Below are 22,095 nucleotides of genomic sequence, written 5' to 3'. Positions count from 1 at the left end.
CACCTGCTGATGAGTAGGATGAAGCTCAGACAGAAGTGGAAATGGATTGGCATGAACACGGGGAGGACGGAGATGGTGACCAGGCGGAGAGGAACAGTGGAGATGGTAAGCAGCCAGTGAGCCCCACAGCTGGGGCTGTGCAGAGCATCAGAGAATCAGGAAGACCCAGGGAGGTGGGGACAGGGGTGACTGGGACCTGGAATGAGGGAGGTACAAATGCCAGAGGCTGGCTCGGTGCCTTGTACCTGTTCTGTTGGTGGGGGAGGGCAAGGATTTTTCAAGAGTTAAGTCTGAGCAGACCCGCTCCCAGGTTTCAAATCTGGGGCAGATGGTGTCTGGGTAGTTATTGAAAAAGGCTGAGCAGAAAGGAGGCTTTGTGTACAAAGGAAGGAGGATCCTGCTAAACACCAGTGAAGGGGCTGGACCCCGGCCAGACAGTGCTTGGCAGGACAGGCCTGGGCTGAACTGGATTGTATGTGACCAGAAAGGACAGGGAGTCCAGGGAGCTGGAGAAGAAGACAGAGCCAACTGAGACTGGCAGACCAGCCAGAAACAGCAGGGGCGGGACCTGGGACCTGGGCTTTACTTAACAGCCCCAGGGCTGTAGGGCTACAGTTCAACTTCTGCAGAGCTCGCCTGTCAAGTACAAGGGCAGCTGACAAACGTGTGTGGTTTGAGATGACTTGACCTTGGTTGGTATTTCTACTACCTGCTTAGATAACATCTGGGCACTGTTTTTCTAAGAACTGCAACTGAAAAGGAAAGCACACACTTTACTAAGATTCCCACGGCCAGGTCCGTGGGCCAGGCCTGGAAGCCACAAGGAGGAGGCTGAGGGAGGTTCTCCTGGTGGGAGGAGGACTGCCCACCTCCAGCTCAGATGCTGTGGGTGCAGACACCTGCCCCTGCCACGTTGGCTCAGGTGGCTCTCTTTGCAGGTACAATGAGCTTACGAACAGCTCTGGCCCAGGTGGAGGAAGAGACAAATCTGGCGCTCAGAGGAAAAGCAGCAGTGAGTTGGGGCCAGAATCACTGATCCACTGAGACAGGCCGTGGAGACAGAGGCACACATGGAGCCTGCAGGAGGAAGAGCAGGAGGAGTCAGACATAGGGCAAGGTCGCCCAAGGCAAAGCTTGTAGACACTGAGCACCTACGGCCTTTCTTCTCGTGGCAACACATTCCAGTTGCTGACAAAGTTCTAGGAAGAAACGAATGATCTCTCTGGCTCCCAGCTGAAAAAGGAAGTGCAAAGTTTGGGAAAGGGGCCCATTCTTGGGTGATTTATCTACCATTGAAGAAGGGGCCTTAAGGAGGCCCCTTTGTCCTGGCTCCTTCCACATCACAGGGGGCAGGAGAGCCTCTGGATGTGTCCAGTTGCAAAGCAGCTGAGGCTGGCGATCTTCCCGTGATTTCTCACTCAAGTATTTGCCCTAACCAACAAGATGGCTTTAATCCATAAATGGCCCACAATGGGTTTGTCTCACATGCACTCGGTGCTGCCTGGGCTCCTGTTGGGTCATAAGGTGAGAACACGGTGCCCTGCCCCCTCGCCCTGCTGCAGTGCCACACGCATAGCCACCCTGCCCACCCTCCTTGCTCCTTCCCACCCTCCGCCTGCCCACCTGTCAGAGAAACTCTGCCTCCCCATGTCTCTCGGCTCCCGTGGTGGCCTCCCTTCTCACTAACTCTTCTGTTACATAAACTGAGGCTGGACCTGAAAGCACACAACAACAATGCCATTTATCCCCATCGTTCAATCAGTCATTCATCTCCCACTACTCACGGGACCCTGAGCAAGTGACTTAACCTGTTTGTTAACATGGAATGATTGTGAGAATTAAATGAACAAATCCATGGCCATCCATGGCATATTTTACATGTTCAATATGAGTTCATTGTTATCACTATTGATGTTTTCATTATAGTCTGTTATCACTTATCCAAACATTTACTGAAATCAGCTGTGTGTCGGGTACACTCTACAGAGTATGGGAGGAAGAATGGCCAAGGAGGCCCACATTTCAGCAGCTCCGCACTGGAATGGTCTGAACACCGCCCCTCTATCTGTACTTCAATGGGCCACTTCCTGTAAAGAAAAAAAATCTTATCCAATAAAGCATTTCTTTGCAGAAGTCTAGAAATCCTTTGTATTCTCTTGGGTCATGACCTCTCTGTCAATATGATTTCTTCCCCTGGGTTAAAGGACTCTGCCAAACATGGCGAGCAGGCCATAATGAGAGATGGGGTGGTATGCATTGTCTGGGATGCTTTTCTTTGCCTTTGTCAAGTTGCAGAGAAGAAAGGCCTTCCGAGAACAGGGACAAGGCAGTCCCCTATCCCACAATGCAGACATGACACCGCTGCATCTTCTGGTGACCACACCACCTCGTGGTCACCACTGGAACTCCACCCAACCTCCTAAAATGTGAAAGTCAGCCGCAGTCCTTCTGTCAGAGTGACCTTGAGGACTACTTGGTGAGTGATATGGTTTGGATTTGTGTCCCCGCCCAAATCTCATGTCCAGTTGTAATCCCCAATGCTGGAGGAGGGGGCCTGGTGGGAGGTGACTGGATCACCGGGCAGATTTCTCCCTTGCTGTTTGCATGATAGTGAGTGAGCTCTCACGAGATCTAGTTGTTTAAAAATGTGCAGCACCTCCCCCTTTGCCCTTTTCCTCCTGTTCCTGTTATGTAAGACATGCCTGCTTCCCCTTCACCTTCTGCCATGATTGTAAGTTTCCTGAGGCCTCCCCAGCCATGCTTCCTGTACAGCCTGTGTGAGCCAATTAAACCTCTTTTCTTTATAAACTACCCAGTCTCAGGTATTTCTTTACAGCAGTGTGAGGACAGACTACTACAGTGAACAACACTGCCTAATTGAGGCAAACATTCTTAGAAATGAAAAAGGAAAACAACCCACTCCTCGGAAGACAGTATGTAATAGTGGTTCGAGCCAGATTGGAGTTTCACCTCCAGACGAATGAGCTGGGTGGCCTTGGGCACATTACACAGCCTCTCTAAACCAGTTTCCTCATCTGAACTGAAGTCATAATAATGCCTATCTCATAAGGTCGATATGAGGACAGCATGAAGTTCCGGATGTGTGGTTTCATACATGGCCAGTTAGTACCTGCCACCTGAGCATCCTCTGTCTCCTCCTGCCCACCCCCTGCCACTGGATTCAGTGTTAGGAGTGCAAAGTCCATTCACACACAAGCCCCGTCTTGCTTGGGTCCATGAAAACTGATGTTTCCCACACATTTCTGGAACCACCAAATAAAGTCCACACATAGCCGCAAATCAGTCCCAATCATGACTCCCATAGCTGGAGGGCCATACACACTGCACATGTCACATCTGCCTGCCTCTAAAGGGCCACCTGAATGGGGACATGGTGACAGCTTTATGGCAAAAGGTGGCCACACAAATTCCTCCCATCCCTGTACACTGTGCCCTTTGCTGAGAGGTTCTGGACACTGATGCTCTGGCCCTCTCAGGATTATAAGCACTACCTCAGGCTGGAAAGGAGTCCCTCCTTCACTCTGCTGTGCCCAGTCAGGAGAGCCCTGCCAAGCCTTACTGGGACCCATTGTGTCACAGAGTAATAGAGGTTCTCCATCCCCACACAATTGCTTTCCTTCCTTGAAGTGGGTTTGAAGTGCTAGCTGCATGACATCTTCAGAGCCAGCATCCCATCAGGCACCTGATCCAGAACGCTGCTAACTCGCTCTGTCTGTTCCTTTTTTCCTGGCCCCAGTGAATGCCAATTGAGGATAGACTTTGTATCAGTTATCTGTCTATTACCAGGAAACAAATGGCTATAAAGTTAGTTGGCTTAACACAACAACCACTTTATTTGTTCATGACCCTGTGGGTCAGCTTAGCTGGGTGGTTTCTCTTGGGTGACTCATGTGGTTCCAGGAATCGTCTGATGGTTTGATGAGGGCCTGAGGGTCCAGGTGGCCTCCCTTACATGTCTGAGAGTTGGTGTCAACTGTCAGTTAAGTCTTTTTATCTCCTTGTGTCTCTCATCTTCCATATGGTGACTGCAGCTTTCCTAGAGGACAGAGGTGGGAGCTGTAAGGCCTCTGGGGGGCCTAGAGTCAGAAGTCACACGGTGCTACTTCTGCTTTCTAACTGGCTAAGGCAAGTCCCATGAACAGCCCAGATTCAAAGGAAATAAAGTCTACCTCTTGATGGGTTGACAGCAAAGTTACATTTCAGAGGAAGCTCACACAGGGATAGAGTGACATTTTGCAGCCATCTTTGCAAGCAGTCTCCCACATAGTCTTGGGGTTTTTTGTTTATTCTATCTCAGTTGGCTCCTCATCCTTCCTGGAAATCAGTGAATGTAAGTTACTACTCCAGGGTGGAGGAGCAGAAGGACTTCAACACCAAATGCATCTGTATGTTTCTTTCCCCCCTCACCTCTTGTCGTTGTCTTACTTCTGCCCCATTTCCCACAAGTGTGTGCTGCTTGGATCCTTTCTTTCCTTCTAACCTTAAAGACAAACATTTCTTTCTTTCTTTTTTTTAAAGAAGGTTCTTACTCTGTCTCCCAGGCCGGAGCACAGTGGCACAATCATGGTTCACTGCAGCCTCAAGCTCTCAGGCTCAAGCAATCCTCCCACCTCAGTTCCCAAGTAGCTGGGACTACAGGCACGCACCACCATGACAAGCTAATTTTTATTTTTATTTCATGTAGAGATAGGGCCTCACTTTGTTGCCCAGGTTGGGAAAGACAAACATTTCTAAGCCAAAAGCAATAGCTCCATCACTCAGAGAACCTCCCAGGTGCCAAAAATCAGTTCATCCAGGCCAAGGACAAGAAGCAGTCGTAGTGACCATGGGGAAGGCAACAAGGAAACAGATGTGAGAGATAATGAAGAGATGAATCCTGCTGGTGAGAGATGCAGCCTTTTAAAATTATTTAAGATCCCTCATTTGGAAAGCACATTGGAGAGAAGGCAAAAGAAGAATGGAAAGTAGGTAAGGCTGAGATAGAGTGTGAAGATCTAGTCCTCCTTGGAAATTTGATCATGATTGCTTTAAATGTTTACATACATTTTGGGATAATTGACAGTTTTGCAATACCAACTCTTCCAATTCATGAACATGGTACATCTCTCCCTGTATTTAGGTCTTCTTTAATATCTTTCAAGCAAGTTTTGTAATTTTATCCTTTTGAATTTAAAGCATGTTAAGGCTATAACATTTTTATTTAAATATTTCTTAGTAACTTTTTTGAGAAGCGTGTGGCTACAGATGTGGATGCTGATACTCTCAATGAATAGTGGAAGTGTTATGTGGTCTGAATCAGTGGTGGAGACAACAAACGAGGTTTCCCGTAAAACAGGTGTCCCTATCCATGGTCACGTTTGCCTGCTGTTGAGAAAGAGCATTTCTGTAATAGACCAATAACTAGATAAAGAAAGCACAAATCTGTTTGGGGTTGCATTGTGGATGCCAATCTGCATGTTCTCAAGTTAGTGACTTAAAAAAAAAAGAAATAAAGAAAGTAAGAAAAGAAGAAGGGAAGTATATTTCTGGACTGACTAATACAACTGTGCCTCATCACCTGGGGTCCACAGGAGCTAAGAGAATTTACAAATGTTTCAACCTCTCTAAGGAACATGATGTTCTCCTGCACATTGTGAGAAAACTCCTCAATAAAGAAAGTAAGAAACCCAGGACCAAAGCACCCAAGCTTCCCCACTGTGTTACTCCACATGTCTGGCAACTCAAACATCAGCATACCGCTTCAAGGAAACAGCATGCTAAAAAATATATATATGTATATATATATGTGTGTATATATATGTGTATATATATGTGTATATATATGTGTATATATGTGTATATATGTATATATATGTGTATATATATATGTGTATATATATGTATATATATGTGTATATATATGTGTATATATGTGTATGTATATGTGTATATATATGTGTATATATGTGTATATATGTATATATGTATATATATAGTGTATATATGTATATATATGTGTGTGTATATATATATATACACACACATATATATATACACATATATATATGGAAGAAGCTGTAGAATATGCTAAACTTTTGGCCAAGGAAATGAAGGAGGTCAAAGAAAAACACTAGAAAGAGATTGCCAAGAGACCGAGGCTGTTTTCTCTGAAAGCTTCTACCTCTGAGTCCAGTCAAAAATAAGATTTTCTAAGAGTAGCAAATAAATAAGATCAGACATCCACAAGAGGGAGAGGGAGGGGAAGAAGGTGAGAGAAAGAGAGAGAGAGATTTCAGACACTACAATTTATCAGACACTGATTATAAAACAATCTTTTTTATTTATTTTTTCAGAGACAGGATCTCACTCTATTGCCCAGGCTGGAGTGCAGTGGCACAATCTCACCTCACCACAGCCTAAAACTCCCAGGCTTAGATGATCCTCCCACCTCAGCCTCCCAAGTAGCTAGGACCACAGGCGCACACCACCATACCCAGCTAATTTTTGTATTTTTTTGTAGAGACAGAGTTTCACCATGTTGCCCAGGCTGGTCTCAAACTCCTGGGTTCAAGCGATCTGCCCACCTAGGCCTCCCAAAGTTCTGGGATTACAGGTGTGAGGCACCAAGCCCAGCCAAAATGATCTTTTTATTTTATTTAAGTAAATGAAAGACAACTTTGAAAATATCTACGGGGAACAGCAAACTACAACAATTACCTCCCAAATGTGACAGATAAACAAATAAAATGTCTAGAAATTTTAAGAATACAATAATTGAGCAAAGTTGCTGAATTTGGGCATGTAAACAGTAACCCTAATGGAGTTATGTAATATGGTTACCCAAATGGAGTCTGGCATGAAGTTCATGACTTCAGTCCAGCTCCACAGAACACTCTGGCCTTTTGCCAGATCATCTCCTCCAGTCACAATGTTAGGATCCAAGGGCATACTGTAAGTGGTTTTGGGGCAATTGGGGTTCCAAACATTGGTACCAACATCCCCAACCTAGGGGCAAAATTCTTATTCCCTGTGGGAGGCATTGCACACTGCTGCAGGTCTGCTGACTTTATTCCAATATGCTGTTTCTCATCTGTGACCCTATGATCTTAAGGACCCCAACCAGGGGTCCCACGCTGGACAAGTATGGAAGAAGTGACTGTGACTAGCTGTTGAAGACCAGTTCAGCCCACTAGAGGGAAAATGGAAGCAAATAGCTGGACCAATGTCCCTGAGTCTGCTTTACCAAGATGTCTTTCTCACTCTCTGTCCATCTCTTGGCGCTTAACAAGCCTGGGAGAAGACAGAGTTTACCTAGTCCCGAGGCTGAATACTTAGCATGACATTGTCTACCTGGAACCACAATATTAAAAGCATTTAGAGATTTCTAAGCTGTCACAGGACAGAGGGAAGGAGAAAAATAATGATAAGATAACCCAGGGATAAAATTCCAAATATTCTCTGAATCCTGGGGCAAAACTGTTTGTTTTTAACTCTGATAAAAATCACAGTAATTGGCCAGGCGTGGTGGCTCATGCCTGTAATCCCAGCACTTTGGGATGCCAAGGCAGAAAAATCACTTGAGTCAGAAGTCCAAGACCAGCCTGGCCAACATGGTGAAACTCTGTCTCTACTAAAATACAAAAATTAGCCAGGTGTGGTGGCATGCGCTGCAGCCTAGGAGCAATAGGCTGTACCATATAGCGTAGGTGTGTAGCAGCTGTATCATCTAGGTTTGTGTAAGCACACTGTATGAGGTTCACACAACAATCAAATTTCCTATCGATGTGTTTCTCAGAATGTATTCCCATTGTTAAGTGACACGTGACTAGCTATTAGAAGAAACACAGGCAATCTACACTTTGGGAAGCAGAGAAAAATTATCACCTGCTACTATTTTCCCTCATATTGTTGGTTATTTCAAAACTCTCTGGATATAAAGCTAGTTAGAAGCAAGGGTGATTTCTAGTTTGCCCAGCTTCATTTCCCCCAGGACAGTGGTTCCTGGCCTGAGTTCTTATGGGATAAGGGGAAAGAGTTCCTGGTTCTGTGTGTGTATTAGTTCATTTTCACACTGCTGATAAAGACATACCCAAGACTGGGCGATTTACAAAAGAGGTTTAATTAACTTACAGTGCCACATCTCTGGCGAGGCCTCACAATCATGGCGGAAGGTGAAAGGCACGTCTCACATGGAGGCCGACAAGAGGGCTTGTGCTGGGAAACCCCTCTTTTCAAAACCATCAGATCTTGAGAGATTCATTCACTATCATGAGAACAGCACAGGAAAGACCTGCCCCCATGATTCAATTACCTGGGAATTCAAGATGAGATTTGGGTGGGGACACAGCCAAACCATATCAGTGTGTATGTGTTGTGTGGGTGCATGTGCATGGGCATACAGGTGTGTGTATACATGAATGTGCGTGTGTGTGTGTGTGTGTGTGTGTGTGTGTGTGTGTGTGTGTGTGTCTATGTCTACGGTAGAGGCAGAGGACAGAGACCTGGGTCAGGCACCAGGATTTCTGGGTGAAACCCGGTATGTGTTTTTCCTCTTGCTCTGTGTAAATATCTCCATGTTTGAAAATGAACCTCATGGGCCTGGTGCCAGGTATAAACAGCCCTGGACTGGGAGACCTGCTACCATAGAGGTGCTAGAGTAGGGTGTGGGTGAAGCGCAGAAGGTAGCAAAGAAAGCATAGGGGTACACTATGCATGGGGTCCAAAGGGGGCTTTGTCCTTACCCTGGGGACTTGTTGTCCTTGGTTGGATTCCTCAGGAGCCGCATTCAATCCCCAGCCACCAGTCTCCCTCCCTGACCTGATCCTATCCCACCATAGATGAAATGCCAGGAGTCTCATCTTCTTTCTTCATGCTCCATGCCCTCTCAAATCTTCTTACTATCTTCTTTTTCTTATCACTCCCCCAAACCAACTGAAGACCCCTCAGGGGGGTCCTGATGTCAGTAACAAGCAAATGTGGTCATTCTTGGGTCCTGCCTCACAACACTCCAGTTCTAAGTGATGAATATTTACAGGACTGTTCTCAGTATTTCCAAACAGAGTATCTCCACAGGAACCCCCCAGATGTCCCATGGAGTTTACATCAAGAAAATAAAGATTGGGAACAATGAGGCCTGGGCAAGGCCTCGGTGTCTTATCAAGTACCCCCAGAATCCAGGGATCCCAGACCAGAGTGTCCTGCTATACTACATTGGCCCATTTATGAGCTGCTGAACTCTGTACCCCTGTCCTCAACCCTGGCCAAGGATAGAGGACTCTAAAGATCACTAAGAACTTTTCCTTGCTTAACTTAATGGTTTTTCTGCACCAGTGCCAGAAGAGAGAGAAAGAGAGACAGTCCAACCTTGGGTATTCCTTTATAACAACACAAACAGACTGAGACGAGCCCTAATAAAATTAAAAGTTAAACTTCCTGATTGATCCCTCCCACCCATCCTTGAGGTAATTCCTTTGTGGCTGAGCACAGATAATTAATCCTATCTGGGGGCATTTTCACTTGACCCTTGCTGAGAGGAAACCCAACCCATCAAAAGTGGTGACCCAGGATTCCACAAAGACGCTTCCCTCCTCTCCTTACCTTAACTGCCTTCTGCTCTCCCTGAAGACACAGATGACTGCTCAAGTACAGGCTCCCATTTCCCAGGGCCCAAGCCCTCCTGCTTCGAGGGACCTACTATTCCTTTGCCTAGCCTCCCTGCTGGGTTTCCATATTCCCTGACATTCACAAGGTCTTTGGGCACATTTCTATACCATACCACATCACACCATACCATAGAATTATCTTTGGTGAATTCAGTACCCAAGACAGGGCCAGCTATATAACTTGTAGGACTAAGTGCAAAATGCAGATGGGGTGGGCCCTTGTTCAAAAAGCAAGAAAAAAGTGTCATTAAAGGTACTAAAATATAAAGATTGCTTTTTTAAGGTATCATATTACTTATCAAATGAAATGATGTAATAATAATTCATGACTAACATTATAAACCTATAAATTGCTCCCCAAACCTATTTATGGTATCATAATTTTATATAATACAATAAGCAATAATACTTTATTAAGTATTATTAAGGTGGTATTTTGATTGATCATAATATTTTTCTGGATCACTTTTCCAAAAATATGTTTGTCAGGTCATTAAAATGTATAGCTTTAGCCACTTTAAAAGCAATTAATTTTCAATTAATATAATTAAAAGCAATGTCAGTTGCTCTTGGCAAGTGCACAAAGATAATTTTTGGTAATTTTAAATTTTGAGAAGGATCATTCTACAGATGTGATTATTCCTGGAAATATTAAGATTATTTTTTAGATTGTGACAACATTAGAATAAATTTATGATAAGTTATTTCAAAATACAAATTTTAGTACATCTAGAACTGATGCTTCTTAAGAAACAATTTTTCTAAAAATATTTAACTTGTCTTACAACTTAATTTCACATAAGTTGTATAATTTCAAATGTAAATGTAAACAATGGTATTTTAATGTTTCCTCTGACATTTTCTGTAATTTGTGGAAGTTGTACAGGAAACAAAATGTCTTTATGGTTTGTCTATAATTTAAAATACCCATTTATACATTAATGCTATATCCTTGTATCTTCTATCACAAAAGAAAGTTAATTTTAAAATGTCTTCCTCATTAATAATCGGTTTATCTGAAGCTTCATAGGAAGATAGTATTCTTTTTCATTGAATATGACAATAGTTTATCTTAATTTTTATTTCTAAGCCTGTGGATATTCATTTTGCAATCTTGTAGAAGTCTTCAAAAGCAAATATTCTAAACTCTTTGAAGAGCTCTAATAATTCCTTGATATGCTTTATTGCAATGCCTTTGTTGCATTTTTATTTGGTAATAAGAGTACAGTTTTGTGATAAATGTACAGTTTGTAGCTACCAAAGTTTACTGCCCCAGCATGGAAAGTTTCTGTCCCATAGTTTAGGCCAAAGTGCAGATGCCCTGAAATGGGCTCTGGGTACTGATGAGGAGACATGTCCCACTGGGGTTCCAGTCTAGCCCCTCCTGTCTCTGAGATATGGCCAGTATCTCTTATTGCTGCTGCTGCCATAGCCAACACCAATCTGGGCCCATGCTCTGGTTCCAATTGTCCCTTCAAAGTCTCACAGTGCCTCAGGCTGCCCCACGCCCACGTGTGTGCTGGACAGCGGGCCTGGGCCCATGCTGCATGCCCTACTGCCTGGCATATCTCCTCTGCCCATGCTTGTGCTCCAGTGTACCATCAGACTGCACTCACAAAACACAAGTCCAAAGATGAAATTATAAGAATTGCAAGATGGCAACAGCAGAGCATTAAACCAGCCATGGACTCCTTGTGAGAGCAGGGTCCCATGCGACTGCACAGGCCAAATTCTCATGAAGCCAGTGCTGCCCAAAGAATTTGCTGCATAGGAAAGGGATTATATAATTTAGTCATTCAAACCTGGATGCTTTTGAAAGTGCCAGACACACAATTAATAATCACTCTGGGGCAACAGGTATAAACTGGACTCATCCTGGACAACCTGGGGCATCTGATCCAACTAGGAGTCCAACACAAGAGGCTCATATTCCCTGACTGTGAGTGATCTTCACTTCTGCAATGGACCAGCCGTACACGTGTGAATATGCATAGGGTACTCCATATGGGAAACCTAAAATATGGTGTCTCAACCAGTTCTTCTCTGTCCATCTCCTTCTTATATGCTCGCATCTGAATTTACCACCATCCTCAGTTCTAAAGAACTGAAAACCTTGCTCCCTGTGTAAATTTTGCCCCAATATATTTGTCCTCTCCTGGCCTCACTGCCCTCCCAGCCTGGGCCCCAGAGTCCTTACCGTGATAATCTCTGGGGAATCTTCAACTGCTTTGATGTCCATCTTTCCGTTTGACATGCCCAGGAAAAAAACTCAGCTCCCAGATATACCCCTCCACATGCTGTCTCTATTTCTCTACCTCTGTTGACAAGGACTCTAGAGAAAAGTCCACAATTGTGTCACTGAGAATCCACGGCTTTCCATCTCAGCGGAGCACCACCTGAGAACCCTTGAGCTCACCGTTTACCTTGGCACTCGTAAATGTCTTGCCTTAGATAGATGTATAAGCTGCAGGACTGATGTGGTGGGGAGATTTCTGGTGCCTTGGCTAGTTTCCTCAGGGGAATTTCGCTTCCGTGTAGTTTTTTCCCCCATCACTTTTGGTTAAAATCTGTGCCTCAGAGGCCAGCTCTTGATACTTGGTTTTCTTTGGCTTGCCTCTTACAGCCCTTTCCAGTCTCCCTTTGGGGTTGCAGACCTCAGAAACAGTGAAGGAAATTCTGCCCCTTAGGTTCTGATGTCCCACTGTGCTGTGAGGCTAGATGGGGCCAAATATTTGAATCCAGTGTAGTTTGTGTGGTTCTTCCTTCTCTGAGTGCGTGGGTAGGTGCCCTCACAAAGAGTTTCAAATGGGAGGGTCCCCATTCCTACTATGGCACACCCTTGTAGTGGACCTTGCTTGATGGCTTGAGGATAGATAGAATCTCATACCATGGCCCTGCCTTTGGGAAGAGGGTATTTGTGATATCACTGTTGTTCCTGCTGATGCCAAAGAGAAGTCCTGCTCCCTGCTCTGCACAGATTGGCAGTACCAACCACACTTTGGCTTTTCAAGGAAATAGAATACTATAGAGGGCAAGGGAAGTGGTGAGCTGGGGTGTGGGTTTGAGACCTTATCCAGTCTTCATGACTTAGCACTACCAGAAATAGATTTCTGCCCTATCTACCCTGGATTGCTTATTCCTCAAGCATAGCTGGAGCATTTGGGGAGGAGGAATGCTTATTTATTCATTTAAGACAGGTCTTGCTCTGCCACCCAGGCTGGAGTGCAGTGGCATGATCACGGCTCCCTGCAATTTCAACCTCCTGGGCTCAAGCAATCCTCTCACCTCAGCCTCATGAGTAGCTGGGACTACAGTGTTCACCACCAGGCCTGGCTAATTTTTTTTTTTTTTTTTTTTTTTTTTTTTTTTTTTTTTTGTAGAGTTGGATTCTCACTTTGTGCTTTGTTGCCCAGGCTGGTCTCAAACTCCTGGGCTCAAATGATTTTCCCACCTTTGCCTCCCAAAGTGCTGGGATTACAGGTGTAAGCTACCATGCCTGGCTTCACTTATTTTCCTGTGTAGCTGTCCCTCCTTTAAGAGACCCACACCTTGAAGGGTTATGATATCTCCCTCTGCCTTTTCCCAAGCCCAAAAACCCTACTCGCCTCTGCTTGCTTCCCAGACCACGACAAGCCTCAAGCTGGCCAGCCTGACCAGCTATGCCAAACCTCAGCTGAGAGTGAATCCTGTAGGTTTTTGGCAAGAGAAGCAATGCAACCTACCCTCAGAAGTGAAGCTGTCATTGACTGGGAATCTGCTTCAGGAACAGGTTTAAGAAGCCATTGAAAATTCCTTCAAATTGTCTTCTAATCTCCACTTTCCAGAAGCAACAGCACCTTCTCAGGAGCATCAGAGGGCCTCAGGGATCACCTCTGAGTCAGGAACATGAGAATGCCCCAGCAGAGGTCGCTGGCAAGGCTGCGGCAGGGAAACACATCACTTGCCTTCTGAGGGGCTCAAAACCCTGCCACCTGCAGAGACTCTTAACTCTCCAGTGATGCCAGAATCTCTTTCTCATTCCCCAATGATGCCACAAAGAGTCTTTTCAAATCTAGCCAAGAATGAGTAGGACTGTTGGCCAAGGTTGGGAATTCATAGGGGTCTCTCTGCCAAAGGGTCATTGGTGGAATGCCTGCCAGTCTAGCATGAGCTCCAGTTTTACATCTGAAGGGTGAGGGTGAAGGCCAGGAGGTAAAGGTGGAGATACGGGTGGAGGGGGCCGGTATTGAAGAACACTTCAATTTCTCTCCACAATGGGACCTTGGCACAAGTTCTAAAGTGCAGGAGCTATGAAAGGCAAAATTTCACTGGGCTCAAAGAAATTCTTAGCTAATTATTGTAGATGGGGTAGGGCATTGATGCTAAGAGATCTGGTAGAAAGCTCTCTTCTAAAACATTTATTTATTTAAAACAACAAATATTTTATTTACAGGTTGTATGACTTCAATAATATATTCTTTCTCTCCTATTCAATTTCCTTTATATTTTTTTCACCAGAGGATGAACACTGAATATCTTCAGTTTCTGGGTACTATGGACTGAATTGTGTCTCTGTCTCCTCTAATTTCATATGTTGAAGCCCCAGCTCCCATTGTAATGGCATTAGGAGGTGGGGCCTTTGGGAGGTGATTAGGGTCGGAGGAGGTCAGGAGGGTAGGGCCCACATGGTGGAATTACCATTCTCATAAGAAGAGACACCAGAGAGCTTGCTCTCTCTCTCTCTCTCTCTCTCTCTGTCTCTCTCTCTCTCACTGTGCCATGTGAGGACACAGCAAGAAGGTGACTGTCTGCAAGCTGAGAAAGGTGACTTCACCAGAACCTGCCCATACTGGCACGCTCCGGCCTACAGTTCCTCTTCTCTCCTTTCCCCATCCCAGCCTCAGAGGTATCCAAAGACCAGGTGTCCCCAAGACAGCTCCCCTGGGACAAGAGACAAGAAACCTGAATTCACTATATTTTCCTCTTTGTCTGAGTCAGCCCCTTAATAGGTTAACAAGGAACCCTAATAGGTTGACAAGAAAGAATTGCATGAAAAGGAAGAAGAAGGCCCAACACTGCATCTGGGTTACAAAAAAGCATTTTGAATTTGCAGAATATCAGAGATAATTACATTCCATCAGAAATAGCAAAATGCTTTCTGAAATCAATCATACACACACACAAACACACAGATGCACACATGTAAATATGTGGAATGTTCTTTCTAGATGTAGATAATCAGAAGCTGACCATGGTAGACTGATACTAAGTCAGAAGCTCACTCTGTGGAGTGAGACAGAGGCGGTTATTAACAACAGCATCACAGAACTGGGCGTGAAACTCTGGAGCTCTGCTCCCAGCAACTCCCCTCACTTCACAACAGCTCTAAGGGTTGTATTGTTTTTTGTTACCTCCAGGCCTTTAATTTGTCTGGTGAAGAGTAGGTGGTACCTCTGTCTGTGCACTCAATCACACCCGGTTCTCTCTGGAAACACACGTCTTCCTTCTCTTTTGTGTGTATCCAACCTCTCCCTCTCAACAGTCTTCCTATCAGATGTAAAATATGCTTGGTGTCCTACTTCACTGCCTGACTCATCCATATTCACCACCTTTATTTTCTCACCTCCCATTCATTTCCCAGCCCACTCTAATTCACTTCTGGTTCTATTACTCCAGGATTCCAAGCCTTCTCTTATGTTTAATATTATTGATCAGCCCTTTCTTCTTGAACACCTCTCTCCTGGTTATCCTTCTATCTCCCTGGCAGCTCATCACAGACTCATCTTCCCCTTTGTGGCCCTTTAACACTGAAGTTCCCCAAGCCTGGTTGCAGGCCCTCTCCTCAGGCCTAGGCTGACCCATCTATCCCAAGGCTTCAAGGAATCACTCACTGTCAATGATTCGTCTCTTAACTAGCTGAACCTCAGCTCTGTATATGCAACCACCAACTTAACATCAGTTTTGGGCATCTCAAAAGCCTTCAAACAGCCAAACAGCCTGCTCTCATGATATTTTAATGCCAGTCTGGTCCTTTTCCAAGATTCCCATCTTGGTAAACCAGCACTAACATCCATCCTTGGCCACAAGCCAGAAACCTTTGAGTTTTCCTTGATGACTCCCTCTCCTTCATTGCCCCACATAACCCATCACTTGGAGAATGTGCAAGTTCTGCCCCTTGGACCTCCTAAATAATTCACAGATCTTTCCATGTCCATCAACTATTTCCATGACCATCACCCTAGATCAAGCTTCCACCTCTTACCATCTAGGCTACTCCTACATCCACCTGGGCTCTTTCCAATAAGGAATCTTTTCAAAAAGCTATTCTGATCATGCCATACCCTTTGCTGAATATGTCAGGGGCTTCCCATTGCACTTAGGATAAAAAGATTTTCAACATGGCCAATATGGATGTCCTACGTTTGGTCCCTTTACTACGTTTGGTCCTGACTTCATCTCATAGCTCCTTCTTCCTTGCTCCTCCAGCAGAGCTGGACTTTCCTGAATTTCTCCATCTTATCCTACTTAATCTCATCAGAGAACCTTTGCGTGCAAAGTTACCTCTAAAATATTCTCTGTCTAGTCAAACCTATTCCCAGCTCAAGTGACAGTTCCTCAGGGAAATCTTTTCTGGCCTTATTAACTAGTGTATTAATTGGTTTCATAGTATTATGTATCCTTAACAATTTGTATTATAAAACAGTGATAATTTTGCGTTTACTGTTATTACTTTCATAGTACAGTGATTAAATCTATAAACTCTATTGTATTGCCTGGCACTGAATGGGCATGCAATAAATAATTATTGCAGGAATAAAGGATGGAAGGAAGGAAATTAAGAAGGTTGAGAGGGAGGGAGAGAGGAAATGGGAAGAGAATGAATGAATAATCATCTGTATGTTCGCTTTCAGAATCACCAGAAACAGGCCAGCCCCACATGTAATAGGAAAGTAGTTTACCTGAAATCATTCATTTAGTCAACAAATATTTATATATTCATTATTAAAGTAACTTACTTGTTTCCGATTGTGAACATAACTATTCCTCTCGGAAAACATGAGAAAATACCCAAAGTATAAAAGAGAACCAAGTCACCCTTTATTCCATAGTCCAATGATGAACCATTGTTAACATAATTTGGTGTATTTCTTTCCAGGTTTTTTGTATGTGTATATATAGTATCTAAGTGGGACCATTCTATATATGACTTGTTTCTTGCTTCTTTCTCTTAATGATATATTGTGAACATTTTCCTATGTTGTTAAGAATTCCTTGAACACATGGCATTTAAATTGCTAAAATGTATTCTACCGAATGGATGTAGGTAATTTAAACGCCTTTCCACCCGTTGTTGGATATTTAAAGGGCTTGTCAATTTATCGCTTCTGTAACATTTACACGCTTTGTGGGGCCTCAGAAGTAAACCAGGTTAATGCAAGGAATCTGGGAAGAGGTGGATTTGCAAGGAATCTCGGAGTAGGTGGATTTTGGAAAAACTGGAGGCAGCTTTTCCCGGGCAGCTGAAGAGAACACTTATCTCTCTGTAGGTTGCTGGGACCCGGACAGGTGTCCTCAGAATGGAACATATTGTCGGTCAAGGTAACCAGCTCTTCATCACTCAGGTGTGTACCGGAAGGGGGTGCCTGTTCGCTGCGCAGGTTAGGCCTAAGCGCACCTGCCCTTCAACCCTGTGCCGACGAGGCCCGAAGGCTTAAGCTCTGACCTGGCTACCGCCGCCAACCAGATGCAGTCCCCTGGGGCCACGCGCCGCCACGTGCCGCCACAGGGCCCGCCCCTCCCGCTCCAGGCCACGCCCCTCACCCACAGCCCTCGGAGGCTCTCTCCGCGGCTCCGCCTCCAGGCGACCTCCGCAAGTCCTCTCGGAACCCCTGGAGTAGCCCCGTCCCCGGGCGGCGGCCCCGCCCCCGCAATCCGGGCCCCGGGGCTGCCCCGCCCCGCCCCGCCCCGCCCCGCCCCGCCCCGCCGGCCGCTCGGGAGGTGCGGGGGCGGGGCCCTGCGCGATGACGTGCGCGGGCGTGCGCGGTGACGGCCCGCGTCCCTGTTACTCAGCCGAGCGGCCGAGGCCGGACGACGCGGCTTGGATCGCGGAGCCGCGAGCAGCGCTGGGTAACGGCCGCGGGGACCCCCCCCCCGGACGGCCCCTGTCCCCGCTGGCGGGCATCCCTGTCGCCGTTCGCTGCGCTGCCGGGTGAGTGCGGCGGACGCCGCAGGGTCGGGACGGCAGGCGGCCCCGTCGTGTTTATGTTATTGTGCCGCTGCCGCCGCCGCCGCCGCCGCCGCCTTCTCCTCAGCCGTAACCCCCTCCTGGGAGTGGGGGCGGGAGCGCGCGGCGGGCGGGGGCGGCGCGGGAACAATAGCGGCGCGGAGGCGGGGGCCAGCCGAGGGGGCGTGGGGCTGCGGGACCTGGGCGCGCTCCGCTGCCCGCCAGCCCGCCTGCCGCCGCGAGCCCCGCCCGCCTGTCCTCTCGCGTCCTCTTCGCGTGGGTCCTGCCTCCGCGGCGGGAGAAGAAAATGGAGCGGGGGGGTGGGTGGCAAGTTCTGAAACACTTCGGCAAGGTTCGGACGGAGGTGTCTTTGCGGCCCGCCGCGCCCTGGCTGCCTCCGGGGCGGCGGGGAACCGGGGAGAGCGCTTCTGCCGGCAGGTCCCCAAGCCTGCCCCGCGCCCATGGGGACCGTATTTTGCTTCTCGATGGTTTCTTTGTGCTAACGTTCTGGGCAAACGCAGGCAGCAGCGCTGAAAAGGGCCGGAGTGGCCTGCAGCTCTGGGCTGCAAGGCAGAGCCCAGGCCCGTGGCTCGGGTGGGAGGTGTCCATCCAGCTTGGCCCGAGCTTCGGTGGTCAGCGCGCATTTCTCTTGAGGGTCACTCGGTGGTGACCTTTTGACTTTTTCACCCCACCCTCCCATCTCTTTGTCTCGCATTTGTGTTCCCGATTCAGAGATGGTAGAACCAAGGCCATTTTAAAGTACCCTGATGAACACTTTCCGTTTTTATTTCTGAAAGTTCCCCGCCTGGTCTTTACTGCGAATTTAATAACATGTTGACTACACGGCATTGTCCAGTGATTACTGTTTTTACCTCTGAAATTCAGCGATCTTTCCAGTAGAATTCTGGTCCGTCAGTCCATTGTGTTTTGAGATAAGCATCCAGCAAGTACCTCCTTGGCAATTAGAACATCTGTTTTTTCATTCATTCATTCATTCAGCAACTGTTTAGTACCGTACCCAGATGAAGAGGTTTGGTTTGAAGGTAAAGAAAAGTATCCTTTCATGGAAGAGGATGCTTTGACTGAAGTATAATAGATGGACCTTTAAATGAGACAGTTACATAAGTGATGTCTGTTAAGGAAGGTATGGTTATATTCTGGGTCATTTTTTAAGCAGTATGTCTGGAAGTTCAAGTGTAATAGGAAGTAGAATTAGATTTGGTCTAAATATACAACAGCTTTTATTTATTTCTAAATTTTATTTTTTCCAGTCTTGCAGCCTTACAGTCATTTGTAATGGTTACCTCAGATTCCCCTGCTGTGGTTAACGTTAAACCTAGGAGGTCAGATGCTCTAAGTGAACATGTTTAGTGCTGTGCCTGACAAAAGCAAGCAATCAAAATGGGACTTCCTTGAGGGCAGGCCTGTCTTGCATCTGTTTCTCCACCACCTAGCCTGGAATATAGTAAGTGTTCAATAAAAGTCGGATTGATGAAAAGCTCTTTGTAATTGATAATATTTAAAATCAAGCCTTAAAAAAAACCGTAATGTTCTCCATAAAGTTTTGGAAGCTTCATGCAACTGTCACATCAGATGGCTAAATGGTCAGTTCATGTACATTATCTGTTATGATGACATGGGCTTTTGAATCACGTGTAGGTCATTCACTGTCCTAAAATAAAATATTGTCTAAGTATTTTTTTTAATATGATAAAGTAGGTTGTGGAGTGTGTATTTCTGTGTGTGTGCTAGTTTATGTGTGTCTCTGTGTGTGCATGTACGTAATCCACACACAGGCACTCATAAACTGGTATTTCAGTAGGGGTCTAAAATGATTGCATTTATAATTTTGTGAATATTATTTGAAAGGTTTTTGGTGACTTATTTTGTGGAAAATTGAGGACAAAACCACATAAATGTTTTATTAGAAATATTTCTAATATTTTAGGAATGTTTACTTGAAATGTTTGGTTTTAAGTTCTAACTTGTATTAACACAATTGGTACAAAATATGAGCCTAAAACTCAAAATAATTGATTTATCGAAGTTAAAGCTCTTTTCCACTTACTAAATACAGTTTAGCGTTTGTTTTGGGTTTGAAAGCATATGAAATGAGTGAACTAATGAGTTTCTTATTATTTGCTGTAAAGTGGAAATGAAGAAATAAGAAAATGGTACTTTTTTAAGATGAGGGTTGAAAATGTTTGAGATACCAAAGTTTTATTGCTTTACCTAGTTAAGGTATGTCAGATTCTAGTAGGGGTTACTGACAATCCTTTGGCAGTAGCTCACAGGCTGTGTAAAGAACCAGAGTTGTGTTACTTTGTTTTCCAAATTGTTGGTTTTTAAAAATAGCTTTATTGCAATTTAATTGACATAAAATTCACCAGTTAGAGTGTATATATTTCAGTGGTTTTTAGTATATTCACAATGTTGTGCATTGATCACCATCACTAATTCCAGAACATTGTCATCACCCCAAGAAGAAACACCATATCCATTAGCAGTCACTCTGAATTTCACTTCAAATTATCCTTTAAAGTAAGAGATATAGCATCGATTCTGTTAGTAAATATATTCCTTTAATAAGTATGAAAAGGGCTCCTTTTAAATGTCCTGTCCTGGCAGAATAGGAAACTATATCCTTCATACTCCTTTAGATCCTGGGGGAAATGCCATTTGGAAAGGAAGTCAGTGCAAGAATAAATTGTATATAAATTAATGTGGTTATAATCTTAACTATTTGCTCCGTGCCTGCTATTATCAAAGTGACCTTGTGAGGATGAGATGTTCAGTGAAACAACTTGAAGGAATTTGTTGTTAAATGACTAGTCCCCAACTATCCTAGTGCTAAGAGGTTGTTGAATAGGAGCCTGCTTCTTGTTGGTCTGCTTTGCCAGCGGGTTGAATTTTGACATATTTCAGTCATCTACATGGTTGAGATGCTTTGTTGCACGAGTAGAAATACAAAATAATGTCTGACATTAGGATTCCAGTGCTCTAGAGGTCTTTGGTCAAGTCAATGGTATGGGTAGTAGCTTTTCTGATTCATGTGGTCCAAGGAAATCATTATAACCACATAGCTTTATATATGAATCATTTGCCTATGTCAGTGAACTGTGATGCTGATTGTCTTAATCATGAGCTCTTTACCTGAACATTTAGAAGCCTTGCATTCTTACTCTTAATGCAGGTTAAGTTGAACTTTGATTTCAGAAGTGAGTTGACTGAAAGGTAACAGGAGTATTGAAATGAGTTATCCTGTCATTCAGGTCAATAGGTGGAGCTAGAGCAATCCAGGAATCAGACCTAGGTTCATTTCTCAGTTCTGCCATCTGGACTTTGTCATCAAGTTCTGGAGCTTTAGGCAAGTGCCTTAATGTTTTTGGCTTTAAAACTATAAACTGAGGCTGTCAGAACTTTTTTTTATAGAAGGCTTGTTCCTCAGATAGGTGGTTCTTGAGAAAACATACTAGGACAAAAAGAGCCCTTCTTGGGTGATAATCGGAAGCCTAAGTTAAGAACAGTAGTCAAAGTTAGGATTTTGTAATTTTGTAATTTTCAGAAGCCAAAAAAATTGTTGAGTTGAATTTTTTCTTTAATATCCAGACTTAGAAAACAAATGGAAGGCTTCACCATAAGCTAGAGATTCTTGGAAAGGTAGGTTTTTATTTATTCCACAGCATCATGCCTTCTCATGAGACCGTATGCTCCCAGAGACTTTGTGGAAGACATAAAATGAGTTCATTATCCTCAGGAAGCTTACAATCAAGGATGAGACTGAAGGCATCTCTAAACAGTTAATTTATGCTCTTTTAAAAGGTATATGAAAGGGTTCCCGCCAAAGAAAAGCCCACTTCACATCTCTGTGCAGGCCAAATTTCACTGAAATCCAGTTTTTAAAATTTTGTGTGTGTGTGTGTGTGTATGTGTGTGTACGTATGTGTATGGAGAGAGACAGAGAGGAGACCCCTTTTTGGAAAACTTAGTAGCTTCCATTCTTTTTCTCGGAGGTGGGTTATATCACAAATACAAGAGATACCTGTGTTTCCTGTTACCCTTTATTATATTTCAGATTTAGTTAAAATCTGCCGTTCTTTAGAAAGTCAAGGAACTCAAACCTTGCAATGATTGCTAGCGTGGGTTTTAAGGTCAGCCCTGAGTTCTAATCGTGCTCCAATCTAACTAACTGTGGTATAGGCTAGTTCAGGTTATATAACATATTTGGGC

The 22,095-nt window shown here is 44.8% G+C and overlaps 1 protein-coding gene across 22 annotated transcripts in view; it reads left to right on the top strand.

Moving 5' to 3' along the window:
• The first annotated feature begins 17,660 nt into the window (after positions 1-17,660).
• The window catches only part of MAPK8 (mitogen-activated protein kinase 8), a 133,182-nt gene continuing 128,747 nt past the window's right edge, over positions 17,661-22,095 (top strand). For 4 of the 22 annotated variants that reach the window (XM_019035142.4, XM_055353908.2, XM_063710101.1 and 1 more), the window contains exons 1-2: positions 17,690-17,850; positions 19,137-19,330. The gene's annotated coding sequence lies outside the window, so the exon portion shown is untranslated. Of the gene's footprint in view, positions 17,851-19,136; positions 19,331-22,095 lie in introns of all 22 variants that reach the window. The other 18 variants (XM_055353913.2, XM_019035140.4, XM_019035143.4 and 15 more) reach the window with 9 other exon arrangements.

Source organism: Gorilla gorilla, chromosome 8 (assembly GCF_029281585.2).
Source record: "Gorilla gorilla gorilla isolate KB3781 chromosome 8, NHGRI_mGorGor1-v2.1_pri, whole genome shotgun sequence".
NCBI classification, from domain to species: Eukaryota; Metazoa; Chordata; class Mammalia; order Primates; family Hominidae; genus Gorilla; species Gorilla gorilla.
Note: the sequence above shows the minus strand (reverse complement) of the source record. Positions and strands in the feature narration are given on the sequence as shown.